This window comes from Stomoxys calcitrans, chromosome 3, assembly GCF_963082655.1.
Source record: "Stomoxys calcitrans chromosome 3, idStoCalc2.1, whole genome shotgun sequence".
NCBI lineage: Eukaryota > Metazoa > Arthropoda > Insecta > Diptera > Muscidae > Stomoxys > Stomoxys calcitrans.
In genome coordinates this window covers 19,101,854-19,115,843 of record NC_081554.1, presented here as the reverse complement: position 1 = coordinate 19,115,843, position 13,990 = coordinate 19,101,854, and the positions used below count along the sequence as shown (strand labels likewise).

At 39.4% G+C, this 13,990-nt stretch overlaps 1 protein-coding gene across 1 annotated transcript in view; it reads right to left on the bottom strand.

The window, feature by feature from the left end:
• The window catches only part of LOC106086417 (lipase 3), a 103,011-nt gene extending 90,207 nt beyond the window's left edge, over positions 1 to 12,804 (bottom strand). The window contains exon 1 of the mRNA XM_013251097.2: positions 12,795 to 12,804. The gene's annotated coding sequence lies outside the window, so the exon portion shown is untranslated. The remainder of the gene's footprint in view (positions 1 to 12,794) is intronic.
• Between the last annotated feature and the right edge of the window lie 1,186 nt (positions 12,805 to 13,990).

The window sequence follows — 13,990 nt, the reverse complement described above, 5'->3', positions numbered from 1 at the left end:
AGTAGCAGTGAGCCGACTAAAGAACAACAAGGCAGCAGGAGCCGAAGGGTTACCCGCTGAACTATTTAAGACCGGATGCGACACGCTGATAAGGGGTATGCATCAGCTTATTTGCTCAATCTGACTAAAAGAACGCATACCCGATGATTGGAACCTCAGCATACTATGTCCCGTAAACAAGAAAGGAGACAAGACGGAATGTGCCAACTACAGAGGAATAAGTCTACTCCCCATTGCATACAAGATACTCTCGAGCATACTGTGTGACGCCAAGATTAAAACCTAAAGTCAATGAGATAATTGGGCCCAATCAATGCGGCTTTAGACCTGGTAAATCTACCCTGGACCAGATATTAACACTGCTCCAAATCCTGGAAAAGACCCGAGAGGGACAAATCAACACCTACCATCTCTTTTTTGGACTACACAGCCGCCTCCGATACTCCTGCAGGATGCCAATTTTCCCCCGATACATGTCCTTATATGACGGAAAATTTTTTTTAACAAAAATCCAAAATTCATTAGCTTACCACTTTCTAGCTCGAGCTACAATTTCTTGTATATTTTTCTACCCATTCGTCGTTAATAGTTTAACGGCATGGTATGGGGAATGGTTGAAATTTTGTAACCAATCAGAATGTCTAGCCTAGTGGTTGATATTTAGAGATAACTATGTGTTGCCCAAAAAGTAATTGCGGATTTTTCGTATAGTCGGCGTTGACAAATTTTTTCACAGCTTGTGACTCTGTGATTGCATTCTTTCTTCTGTCAGTTATCAGCTGTTACTTTTATCTTGCTTTAGAAAAAAAGTATAAAAAAAGTATATTTGATTAAAGTTCATTCTAAGTTTTATTAAAAATGCATTTACTTTCTTTTAAAAAATCCGCAATTACTTTTTGGGCAACCCAATATTCAAAATTTAAGGCGAAAATGTATGACCACTAGGTCATACTTAAGATTAGGCAAAATTTTACATTTAAGGTGATTCGATAATTTTTATACCCTCCACCATAAGATGGGGGGTATACTAATTTCGTCATTCTGTTTGTTACTACTCGAAATATTCGTCTGAGACCCTATAAAGTATATATATTCTTGATCGTCGTGAAATTTTATGTCGATCTAGCCATGTCCGTCCGTCTGTCCGTCCGTCCGTCCGTCTGTCTGTCGAAAGCACGCTAACTTCCGAAGGAGTAAAGCTAGCCGCTTGAAATTTTGCACAAATACTTCTTATTGGTGTAGGTCAGTTGGTATTGTAAATGGGCCATATCGGTCCATGTTTTGATATAGCTGCCATATAAACCGATCTTGGGTCTTGATTTCTTGAGCCTCTAGAGTGCGCAATTCTTATCCGATTAGAATGAAATTTTGCACTACGTGTTTTGCTATGATATCCAATAACTGTGCCAAGTATAGTTCAAATCGGACCATAACCTGATATAGCTGCCATATAAACCGATCTTGGGTCTTGACTTCTTGAGCCTCTAGCGTGCGCAATTCTTATCCGATTGGAATGAAATTTTGCACGACGTGTTTTGTTATGATATCCAACAACTGTGCCAAGTATGCTTTAAATCGGTCCATAACCTGATATAGCTGCCATATAAACCGATCTGGGGTCTTGACTTCTTGAGCCTCTAGAGGGCACAATTCTTATCCGATTTGAATGAATTTTTGCACGAAGTATTTTGTTATGATATCCAACAACTGTGCCAAGTATGGTTGAAATCGGTCCATAACCTGGTATAGCTGTCATATAAACAGATCTGGGGATTTGACTTCTTGAGCTTCTAGAGGGCGCAATTCCTATCCGATTTGGCTGAAATTTTGCATGACGTATTTTATTTTTACTTTCAACAACTGTGTCAAATAAGGTTCAAATCGGTTCATAACCTGATATAGCTGCCATATAAACCGATCTGGGATCTTGACTTCTTGACCCCTAGAGGTCGCAATTATTATCCGATATGCCTGAAATTTTGTACGACGGATCCTCTCACGACCATCAACAAACGTGTTTATTATGGTCTGAATCGGTCTATAGCCCGATACAGATCCCATATAAATCGTTCTCTCTATTTTACTTCCTGAGCCCCCAAAGGGCGCAAGTCTTATTTGAATTCGCAGGTCTCCAACATATAATTTAATTGTGGTCCGAACCGGACCATATCTTCATATCGTTTTAATAGCAGAGCAACTCTTTTCTTATATCCTTTTTTGCCTAAGAAGAGATGCCGCAAAAAGAACTCGACAAATGCGATCGATGGTGGAGGGTATATAAGATTCGGCCTGGCCGAACTTAGCACGCTTTTACTTGTTTTTTATCATTTAATATTTTCATTTTGACATTTAGGGAAATTTTTGAAATCATTGTAGGCAGTTATATGGTCATTGACCATAGTGGCGTTTTTTGAAGCCACCCTTACCAAGTAACGAATATGGATATAGCAAGCGATTGCAGCCAATCAAAAAAAAAAATGTTTTCAAGTACAAATCCTTAAAAATCTAAAAATATTAAACTTAACAAAAAAACAAAAAATTTAAAAAACAACTGTGGCTCCACTGACGCCTAATCACCATAGCTCCTTAGCTCATTGCTAAGTTATCTCAACGTTGTCAGAAGTATCTCAGCAATTGGTTGCCATAATAGAATACCCAGTGTATTCAACAAAAAAAAAACTTTCGCATAGCAAGAAGTGTCTAAAGAGATTTTTGCATTTAGTTATCATTATTTAAATGTATTTTCGTTTTCCACCCACACACACACACACACACACTCACACACATATCTTCCCACTTGTACTTATTTACAATTAAAGATAAACATTGGCTTACGTTTAAATGTATTATCAGCAAGGATATCATTTACATTGCGTATGTATTTTCATTTAAAGCGGTTCAGGGAAAAAAAAAATGGTCTATCTTTGAGAAAACATTTGTATTCTCAGCAAGCAATACACCTATACCTATGTAGAAAACAAAAAAACTGGAATGGATGTAAGAAAACAGCTTACAAATCGAAGGCTTATAAGCCACAATGTGAGGCCTTTTTAAGAGTGAAATCTTTGTAAGTCTAACGGCGGCCTTGGTGGACCACTGAATCCTGTCGAGAATAAAATAAACAAATTTCAGCGGTCATATGCCATGTAAAAACTTCTGCCCGAAGATGTTTTATACTGCGGCACGCCATTCGGACTCGGCTATAAAAATGAGGACCTTTATCATAGTTTAAACTTGAATCTGACAGTACTCTCTGATATGTGAGACGCTTGCCCCTCTTCCTTAATGATATGTTCATGGTTCCATCAGTTCCATCAGTCAATACCAAAATGCTGTGCAAAAAGGCAAGAACTTCGTGTGCCAGAGTACTTAGACATGAAAAGTTTCTTTACGAACAGAGTCTTCGTGCCAAAGTTATTGCTTCTCCGAGAGGAAGCAGGAGCTTTTGGTCATTCGTAAAAACCCTACTCTTGTTTAGGATGATTAGGTATTCACTGACCCGGTTGATAAGGCTAATCTACTGGCTGAAATGTTTGCAGGAATTTCTTCCTTGCCGTTTAGCAATCAATCACTCCCCGTGAATGATGGTGTACCTAGTTCGATGCCTCAGATATTCTTTCGAACAAGTGGAGTGAAAATGGTCCTTGCAGATCTCGACGTTAATAAATCTCCGTGCCCGGACTGTATATAAACACTTGTCCTTTCTAAGTGTTCTTTGACGCTAGTTCGTCCACTACGCAACCTTTTCAACCTTGCTTGCCTAGCGGGTGTTTTCCCAGCGCGTTGGAAGGTTGCGAACGTTCAGCCCCCCCCCCAAGAAAGGTGGGGCGAACAACCCAATGAATTACCGGACAATTTCGATATGCTCTGTTCTCTCCAAGGTTATGGAGAGTATGGTTAACTATCATCTTGTCAGATACTTAGAATCCAATGGCCTTCTTAGCGACAAACAGTATGGGTTCCGCAGAAATTGCTCTACGGGAGACCTAATGCGATTTTTGGTCGGAATGATGGAGTCGCTCTATTCACCATTTTGGTGAAAGTAAGGTCGTGGCTTTGGATCTCTCCAAGGCATTTGATAGGGTCTGGCACTGTAAACTTTTATCAATGCTTGTCGCTTTTGGTGTCGGTAGTAACTTTGTTCGATTTATATCGAGCTTTCTAAGAGATCGCACTATACGAGTTGTTGTAGATAGGTTCTCAACAGATGAGTATACATTGACCGCAGGTGTGCCACAAGGCTCTGTCCTTTTTCCTTTCTTTTTTCTTATTTTCATACTTCGAATCCAGTCTACTCATTTGCCGATGACAGTAGTCTGTGTCATTCATATTCATTCAGACCATAGGCCCAGTCCTCAAAAAATTGTGGACAGGAGGCGCATTATGGATGAGACGCTTTCCAAGGATTTGTTGGCCCCTTCTGAATGGGGTAGAATGAAGAGAGTAGCAATAACGCATAGAAGACGCAGTGCTGTTTTTATACCCTCCACCATAGGATGGGGGGTATACTAATTTCGTCATTCTGTTTGTAACTACTCGAAATATTCGTCTGAGACCCCATAAAGTATATACATTCTTGATCGTCGCGACATTTTATGTCGATCTAGCCATGTCCGTCCGTCTGTCCGTCCGTCCGTCCGTCTGTCTGTCGAAAGCACGCTAACTTTCGAAGGAGTAAAGCTTGCCGCTTGAAATTTTACACAAATACCTCTTATTAGTGTAGGACGGTTGGTATTGTAAATGGGCCATATTGGTCCATGTTTTGATATAGCTGTCATATAAACCGATCTTGGGTCTTGACTTATTGAGCCTCTAGAGGGCGCAATTCTTATCCGATTAGAAAGAAATTTTGCACGACGTGTTTTGTTATAATATCCAACAAGTCTGCCGCCAGCGCGTATACCGCAGCTGTTGTATAAAGAGTCAGGACATTCCAGGTGTAGATACGCAAACTATTGTCCTTTCTTCGTTTGCGTGGGTCGTCACGTTAGGGGGGCCCCGTTTTTATACCCTCCTAATTTCGTCATTTTGTTTGTAACTCCTCGAAATATTCCTCTGAGACCCCATACAGTATATATTCTTGATCGTCATGAAATTTTAAGTCGATCCGACCGCCTGTTCGTCCGTCCGTCCGTCTGTCTGCCGAATGAACGCTTACGCTAGAATAAAGCTAGCCGCTTGAAATTTTGCACGAATACTTCTTGAAGGTCGGTTGGGCCATATCGGTCCATGTTTGGATATAGCTGTCATATAAGCCGATCTTGGATCTTGACTTCTTGAGTCACTAGAGAGCCCGATTTTGCATGAGATGTTTTGTTATGACTTCCAATAACTGTGCCAAGTATGATCTAAATCGGTCTATAACCTGATATAGCTGCCATATAAACCGATCTTGAATCGATCTAAAACCCCGGTTCCCATATATCTACCCTACCCTATCTCTCTATTTTTCTTCTTGTTCCTTTTATCATATGTTTACCTAAAAAGAGATACCAGGAAAAGAACTAGACAAATGCGATCCATGGTGGAGGGTATATAAGATTCGGCCCGGCCGAACATAGCACGCTTTTACTTGTTATATCTACCACCACAGGATTCGGGTATACTAATCTAATCATTCCGTTTGTAACACCTCGAAATATTAGTCTAAGGCCCATAAAGTATATATTGAGTTGCCCAAAAAGTAATTGCGGATTTTTCATATAGTCGGCGTTTACAAATTTTTTCACAGCTTGTGACTCTGTAATTGTATTCTCTCTTCTGTCAGTTATCAGCTGTTACTTTTAGCTTGCTTTAGAAAAAAGTGTAAAAAACGTATATTTGATTAAAGTTCATTCTAAGTTTTATTAAAAATGAATTTACTTTCTTTTAAAAAATCCGCAATTACTTATTGGGCAACCAAATATATTGTAGATCGTCTCGTCGTTCGAGTCGATCTTGGCATGTTCACGCGTCCGTCCGACCGTCGGAATCAGAATAGAGGTCGAATGCGTAAAGCTAGCCGCTGTATCGGTTCAGATTTAGATATAGCTCCCATATAAACCGATCTCCCGATTTGATTTCTTGACCCCCTGGAAGCCGAAATTTTTCTCTGATTTATCTGAAATTTTGCACGTAGTACTTCGTTAAGACTTTCAACAACTGTGTCAAGTAAAGTTCAAATCGGTTTATAACGTCATATTGCTCCCATGTAAGCCGATATCCGGATTTGACTTTTTGTGCCTTTACAAGCCGCAATTTTTGTCCGATTTGCCTGAAATTTGGCATGTGGTGTTCCGTTTTGACTTTTAACAACTGTGCTAAGTTAGCTCCCATATAAACCGATCTACCGATATGATTTGTTGAGCACTTAAAAGCCGCAATTTTTGTCAGATTTGGCTGAAATTTGGTATGTGGTGATCCATTTTGATTTCAACAACTATACCAAGTACGGTTCAAATCGGTCTATAACCTGATATCGCTCCCATATAAACCGATCTCCCGATTTGACTTCTCCAGCCCTTACACACGCCAATTTTTGTCCGATTTCGCTGAAATTTGGCATGTGAGGTTCTGTTTTGATTTTCAACAATTGTGTCAAGTACAGTCTAAATCGGTCTATAGGCTGCTATAGTTCCCATATGAACCGATCTCCCAATTTTACTTCTTGAGCCCCTGGAAGCCGCTATTTTAACTAAAATTTCACATATAGTGTTCTGTTATGACTTCCAACAACTGCGCATAGTACGGTCCAAATTAGTCCTCTTATAGCTCCCGTATTTACCGGTCTCTCAATTACTCTTGTTCGGTTCCCAAGGTTCATCCTGGCCGAACTTAGCTGCTCTTATTTGTTATACCTTCCACCATAGAATAGGGGTGGGAGGTGTTACATTCCGCTTGGAACACCTCAAAATATTGTTCTGCGACCCCATAAAGCATATATGCATATTCTTGATCGTTCTGACAATTTACGTAGATCTGGCCATGTTTGTCCGTCCGTCCGTATGTTTGTCCGTCCGTCCATATGTTTGTTGAAATCAGCGGGTTTCGTCAAACATACGGAAATTTTGAACAGATACTTCCCATTGATATAGAAGGTTGTTAGAGATTGAAAATTGGCCAAATCAGTTCAAATTTGAATATAGCCCCTATATAAACCGATCTCCTGTTTTAACTGCTTGAGCCTCTAAACGCCCAAATTTTCCTCCAATTTGACACAAAGACATCCTTGCCACCGTGTGTTTTGTTATGACTTTCAAAAACCATGTCAAGTACGGTCCAAATTGGTCAATAACCTGATAAAGTTCCCATATAAGTCCATCTCTCGATTTTAGATCTTAAGCCCCTTGAAGACGCAATATTTACCAGATTTGATTCATATTTCGTGCGTAGGGTTCTGTTACGACCATGTCAAGTACGGTCTCCTAACTAATAAAGCAACCTTATAAGCCGATCTACCGACTAGTCTTCTACGGCCCCTAGAAGCTTCAACTTTTGCCTGATTTAGAAAAAAAATTTAAAAATTTTTTTTAATGTCATAAGATTTGTTAGATATCCTTTTTTGCAGGACTTCTTCGAGAAGGCCTTAATAATCTTCCTCCATAAAAATATTACCAAGTTATATGTTGGTGTATGTTTGTATGGGTTTGTGTACTGTGTTCTTATGACTTTGTTTATTTGTGTGCAAGAGCAAAAAACAAATAAAAAACAACCGAATGAATGTTTTTATTAGATTAAGATTTCCCCCAGCCTCCACTCTCTTTGTAATCTCTGCTGGATGTTTTTCTTTATTCTTTTCACTTATTTTTTTGTTGCTCTGGTTTTGTTTTTCTTTACCTTTTGTTTTAGTTAAAGCTTTGTTTGTGTCTATCAGTGTTTATATTTGATTATGGTTAACACACTTACACACACAGATATACAAATATTACGTTTTCTGCCAAAAAGAAACTGAGAAATGGTATAAGGGGCCTGAAGTGACTCGTAGGCTAAAAATGTTAATGATGTTTTCAATGATTCTTTTCAAAAAGAAACTTTTGTGTTCTAATATAGGGAGGGTTGTGTTAAAAAAAAAGTTTTACTAATTATTTTTTTCCAAAAATGGGTTGTTTGTTTGGAATTTCTTTAAACTTTTAAGGTCTTTATGGTTCCATAGTGCCAGTAATTCGATATATAAATCTTAAGACAATCCAAGATGTGGGATTTACCTTCTTTGATTAATGACTTATGATCTGTCATGCAACTCCAGATATGAGACCCACGCATCAGAACTGGTTTTTGCAACTGCCGCGTATTGACAAAACTTAATTCTCATGATCCTATAGCAAAGATACTACCTGGTGCTTTTGAATTTCTGGCATGAGTAAAGATCCCCAAAAGCCATTTAAAGGCTATACTGCCAATCTGATTGCTATCTATACCAAATGATAGTAAGAAATTTGTCTACACTAGACATATTTAAACAGCAGGCCACCGCGATGCTTTAGTTAGTATGTCATACTAAACCGCTTGTCGTCGGGATTCAAATTCTAGCAAGAACATTGGAAAAAATTTCAATATTGATATTAATTCTAATGCTGGCAAATTTTAGGAGGTTGTATTCATATGTCTTTGCTTAAATATAAATACATTTGCAAATAGGGGTTGGTAAATATGTGTGTCCGATTTAGGGGTGTTTTGGGGGTGGGCGGACCCCCAACCACATGAGTCCATATTTGAATATCATATTCGTTTGCCACTCTCAAATACCTTTCATTTGAGCCCGATATTGTCATGATTGGTCTATAAATATATTTGGCGGGTCTTTGGGGTGGTGAGGCCCCCCTTGTTACCCCATCCAAAATTTGGATACCAAATTTTTGGTTTTAGGTTACTAAAATTTTCGCTTAAATCGGCCCACACATCTCCGAGATCAGGCGTTTCTGAAAATTAAGATAAGGAGGACGTTCCGCCCCCCCCCCCCCCCCCCCCCCTCCCCCTTTAGATGTCAAAAAGTTTAGTACCCTATTTTTACTATGGGATCATTATGTACCATCTGTGAGGAAAATCGGTTTAGCCATTTTTGAGTCTATACGGAATGGACAAACAAACTCAAATTGATTTGTATATGCTCGTAAAAGACTAGCTATACCCAGCAAGCTTTGCTCCACCTTCAATAACAACACTTGAAAAATAAGTTTCTTACTTTCTACCGTACATATCTCCCCAGTAAAATTTGCTTATCTACTACCAAATACCTTTTATTGAACTCCATATAGCCATGATTGACAAATATTCACATTTTGGGACTTGTTTTGAGGGATATTCAACCTCCTATCACTTGAACCTCATTTTAAAAACCATATTCGTAATCTTTTCTCAAATACCTTGTATTTGACTCCCATATTATCATGATCGTTTAATATGCCCACTTGGGACGGTTTTGGGGCGACCCCCTTGGTAATTGAAACCAATTTTAATATTCGATAATCATATTCGTACTCTACTCCCAAATACCTTTCATTTGAGTCCCATATTGTCTCAATCGGTTCACTTTGATTTTGAGCGATACTTTTCTGGGCGGTTTTGTGCTTGGGGCGACGCCTTAGGTACTTGGATCCAATTTTAAATAACATTTTCATACTCCACTCCAAGATACCTTTCATTGGATTGCTAGATTGTCCCTTTCGGTCCACTTTTGATTTTGGGTGGTACTTTTGATGCGGTTTTGTGCTTGGGGCAACGCCCTAGTTATTTGGACACAATTTTGACACCATATTTGTATTCTCCTTCCGAAAAACTTTCATTGGAGTCCCATATTGTTCCTATTGGTCCACTTTGATTTTGGGTGGTACTTTTGAATCGGTTTTGGGCTTGGGTCTGCTCTCTAGATATTTGGATTAAATTTTTGACATCATATTCGTATTCTCCTCCCGAAAACCTTTCATTTGAGGTCCCATATTGTCCCGATCGGTCTACTTTGATTTAGTGCGGTAATTTTAGGGGCGGTTTTGGGATTGGGATGGCTCCCTAGATACTTGGATGCAATTATTAATATTCTATTCATACTCTAATCCCGAATACCTTTCATTTGAGTCCCATATTGTCCCGATCGGTCCACTTTGATTTTGAGCGGTACTTTTAGGGGCGGTTTAAGTTTTGGAACGACTCCCTAGATACTTGGATCCAAGTTTTAATATCCTATTCATACTCTACTCCCGTATACCTATCATTTGAGTCCCTTATTGTCCCGATTGGTCCACTTTGATTTTTGGTGATACTTTTGGAGCTTGGTACTTGGACCCAATTTTAAATATCATATTCATACTCTACTCCCGAATATCTTTCATTGGAGTCCTATATTGTCCCGATCGGTCTATTTTGGATTTTTGGCGGTACTTTTAGAGCGATTTTGGGCTTGTGGCAACGCCTTAGGTATTTGGAACCAATTTTTGACACCATATTCGTATTCTCCTCCCGAAAAACTTCCATTTGAATCCCACATTGTCCCGATCGGACCACTTTGATTTTTGGCGGTACTTTTGGAGTGGTTTTGGGCTGGGGTTGCCTCCCTAGGGGTACTTGGACATGTTTTTAAATTTTATATCATATTCGAAAATGACTTTCAATTGAGTCCCATATTTTCCTGATCGGTCCACATTTATTTTTGACCGTAGTTTTGGATTGGTTTTGGGCTTGGGTCGGCTACCTAGGTACTTGGACCCAATTGTTAATACCATATTCCTATTTAACTCCCAAATACCTTCTATTTAAGTCGTATACTGTCCCTGTCCTGCTAGGGGTTTTGGGGGTTGTTAGATTTGTACTCTACTTTTTAATACCTTTCATTTGACACCCCTATTGCCTAAAGCGGTAAATTTGTCTTGTTCGGTGGTGTTTTTGGGGGTGAGGGACCCTCCCCCAACCCTAAGGTGAAATGTTTATGCCAATGTCTTACTCTAATCTGAAATACCTTTCATTTGATACCCATTTTGTTCCAATCGGAAAAGATGTCCGTTCGGGTGGGTCGTCCCCCCCAGGTTGCTTGACCTCGAAATTTTGTACCAATTTCGTGTTTTTCGTGTACCATAGGGTGGCATATAAAATTTCGCTTAAATTGTTGCAGCCATTTTCAAGGTCTGGGGTTTTTAAAAATGGTGATAAGGGGAGGGTACGCTCCTCTTTCGAATATCAAAAATGTAGTACCCGATTTTTACCGGGTGATCTTCGAAAATTTCATGAAAATCGGTTCGGCCGTTTTGGGTGTATACGGAACCAACAAACAAAGCGCAACAATTTCATTTTTATATAATAAAGGGTGATTTTTAGCTATTATTTTTTTGGCAACACTGTTTTAAACAGCTCACGCACGTTTGTGCTTTGTTTAACTGTTAAACATCTTCAGTTTGGTCTATAATTTAACCATGAATCGTTTTACAAACCAACAACGCTCGCAAATTATTGAATTTTATTATCAAGATGCGTGCTTTGTTAAGAAAGTTCATCACGCTCTACTTCCATTTTATGGTCGAAGCTCATTTTTTGCTCAATGGGTACGGATATAAGAAGAATTATCGATTTTGGAATGAAGATTAGCCAGAAGCATTGCAAGAGCTAATGATGCATTCAGAAAAGTCAAAGTTTGGTGCGGTGTATGCGCTGGTGGCATCATTGGACCGTACTTCTTCATGCTAATCGTAACGTAACTGTGAATGGTGAGCGCTATCCTGGGATGATATCCAACTTTTTGTTTTGCCCAAAATGCAAGAGCTTGACTTGCATGACATGCGGTTTCAACAAGACGGTACCACATGCCACACAGCACGCATAACAATGGACTTATTGAGGGGAGAGTTCGGCGAACATTTTATTTCATGTTCAGGACCGGTCAATTGGCTGCCTAGTGGGGCTACGTCAAAGCTCATGTCTATACAGACAAGGCCGCTTCAATTGACGCATTCGAAGACAACATTGAAGCATTTATTCGTGAGATACCGGTCGAAATGTTCGAAAGAGTATGCCAAAATTGTACTGAGCTGATGGACCATTTGCGGCGCAGTCACGGTCAACATTGGCATGAAATAATCTTCAAACATGAAATTATATGGACCGTACTATCGATTCAAATAAGGATTTCATGCATTTTTCTGAATTTTATGAGTTTTTCTTTTAACTTTCCTATAGCTCTTAAGAAATCAACCATTTAAAGAAGTTTTGTATATTTCAGACTTTTACTTATTAACCTGGAATTCTGAATGTTTTGGCTTGAATCTTCCTGAAGAAAAAAGCCTTACATCAATAAAGTCCACATAAATTCTGAATTTCTCAAAAAAATCAAAGAAATTTTGTTCAACATTATCCTAAGGACCATTGTTTTTATCACACAAGACGTAATTTATGTATGTTTACATCACTCGCGTTGCACAAACACACACAACACACACAAAAGCAGACTCAACTTCATTTGTCTTGTTAGAACTTTAATTTACAAAATTTAGTTGTCTTTTGTCACACTAGGCATTTGAAACTCGTAAAACACTCACATAAATAAGGATCTCCTTCTTCGAACAAACATCATGGTTGATTATGCTACTCATAGATATAGGCACTATACCTGCAACAATCAACGACAATGGTGATGACGATAAAGAAACTTGCCAAACTTGTCGACTCACTCCTTCAAATTGCCTGCCATAATATGTCAATCTTATCTGATTAAGCTAAGACCGAAAAAGAGACATAGCAGGTCTTTGCCGTACGCATCGTCCTCTAAAGGCCAATGCCTAAGGTCTTTTGTTGACCAAAAAGCTCACACCAATAACCAAAGAAAACACCAGAACAAACACAAAGCACACTCTCCCGCATATGGGAATCATAAAGGTCTTTGCGTGTGTTTGTAAGTGAAATTATTTGTGTTTGTGCATGTGTGGGTTTTGGTAAAAATGGTAAATTATTTGTCTCGCCATGTTAAAGATCAACAAAATGGGAGATTAGAACAAAAACTACACGACCCTTAGAGATAAAGCAAATTTCACATACTCAGCTATCCATAAACTCAAATCAAAATACACATGCATACAGAGAGCAAAGAATCTCATACTTCATTTGCTGGCGAAAAGAAAAGATGGAAACCTTCATTTGTTAGGTCAAACATGATGAAAATCTCTTTGGGCAAGAAAGACATATTGACCGAAAAATTCAAAATTTTAATAAAATTTTTAGCGTGGGGTAACAACCTTGTCGCGAAGTGGGGGTTTAAGGGTTGAAGCTTTCACCTTGGAAATCATACTGCCCTAGGGCGCCATGGTTTCCTAAGTGAATGCAATGGCTTCGGATTCAACCTGAACTGAAAGTTATCCCCAGATATACAAACATGAGTGACAATTTTACAAAGTGTAACTCTGCAGGTGGTCAACGGTCCAGTACCGTGAATCTACCTGAACCAGCAGGTTCGGCAGGGACACAATATCTGCAGGTCCCAAACTCATGTTACATACAACAAACAAGCACACAGAAGGCCTCATACTTGAACTCTTCACTGATCCCACAAGACAACGTTGACTTGTCCCCCCCGAGGAATCCTGCGATGGATTCTCGGGAGTTGGAGTGATCCAGCTTTATGAAACGTATGAAGGGGACGTCCAGATGGTCTTCTTAGACCCAACAGCAGCTGGAACCTTAACTCCTGGCGGAGAGGCGGGTAACTCGCAAGGGGAGAAGCGGAAAGTACAGAAGTCGGACGAGTAAAAAAGGGAAGAAGGCTACAAACGCTGGTTGTATGTGAGGAAGATGGAGGGTCTAGAGCCAATCACTCTCACGATTCGTGACAAGCGTTTGATGCTCAAACATGGGTTCCACGTCAGGAAGTACAAGTCTATGATAAACACTACTATCGTGGAAAGTATGCGGTCCTCTGCTTAATCGGACCACACCGGAACAGACACCAAAGCTACCACTATAACGAGAACTGTCACACACGCTACAGAAAAACCGATGCAGCAGATGGAAACACACCGCGCAAAACATCAGGCCCAGA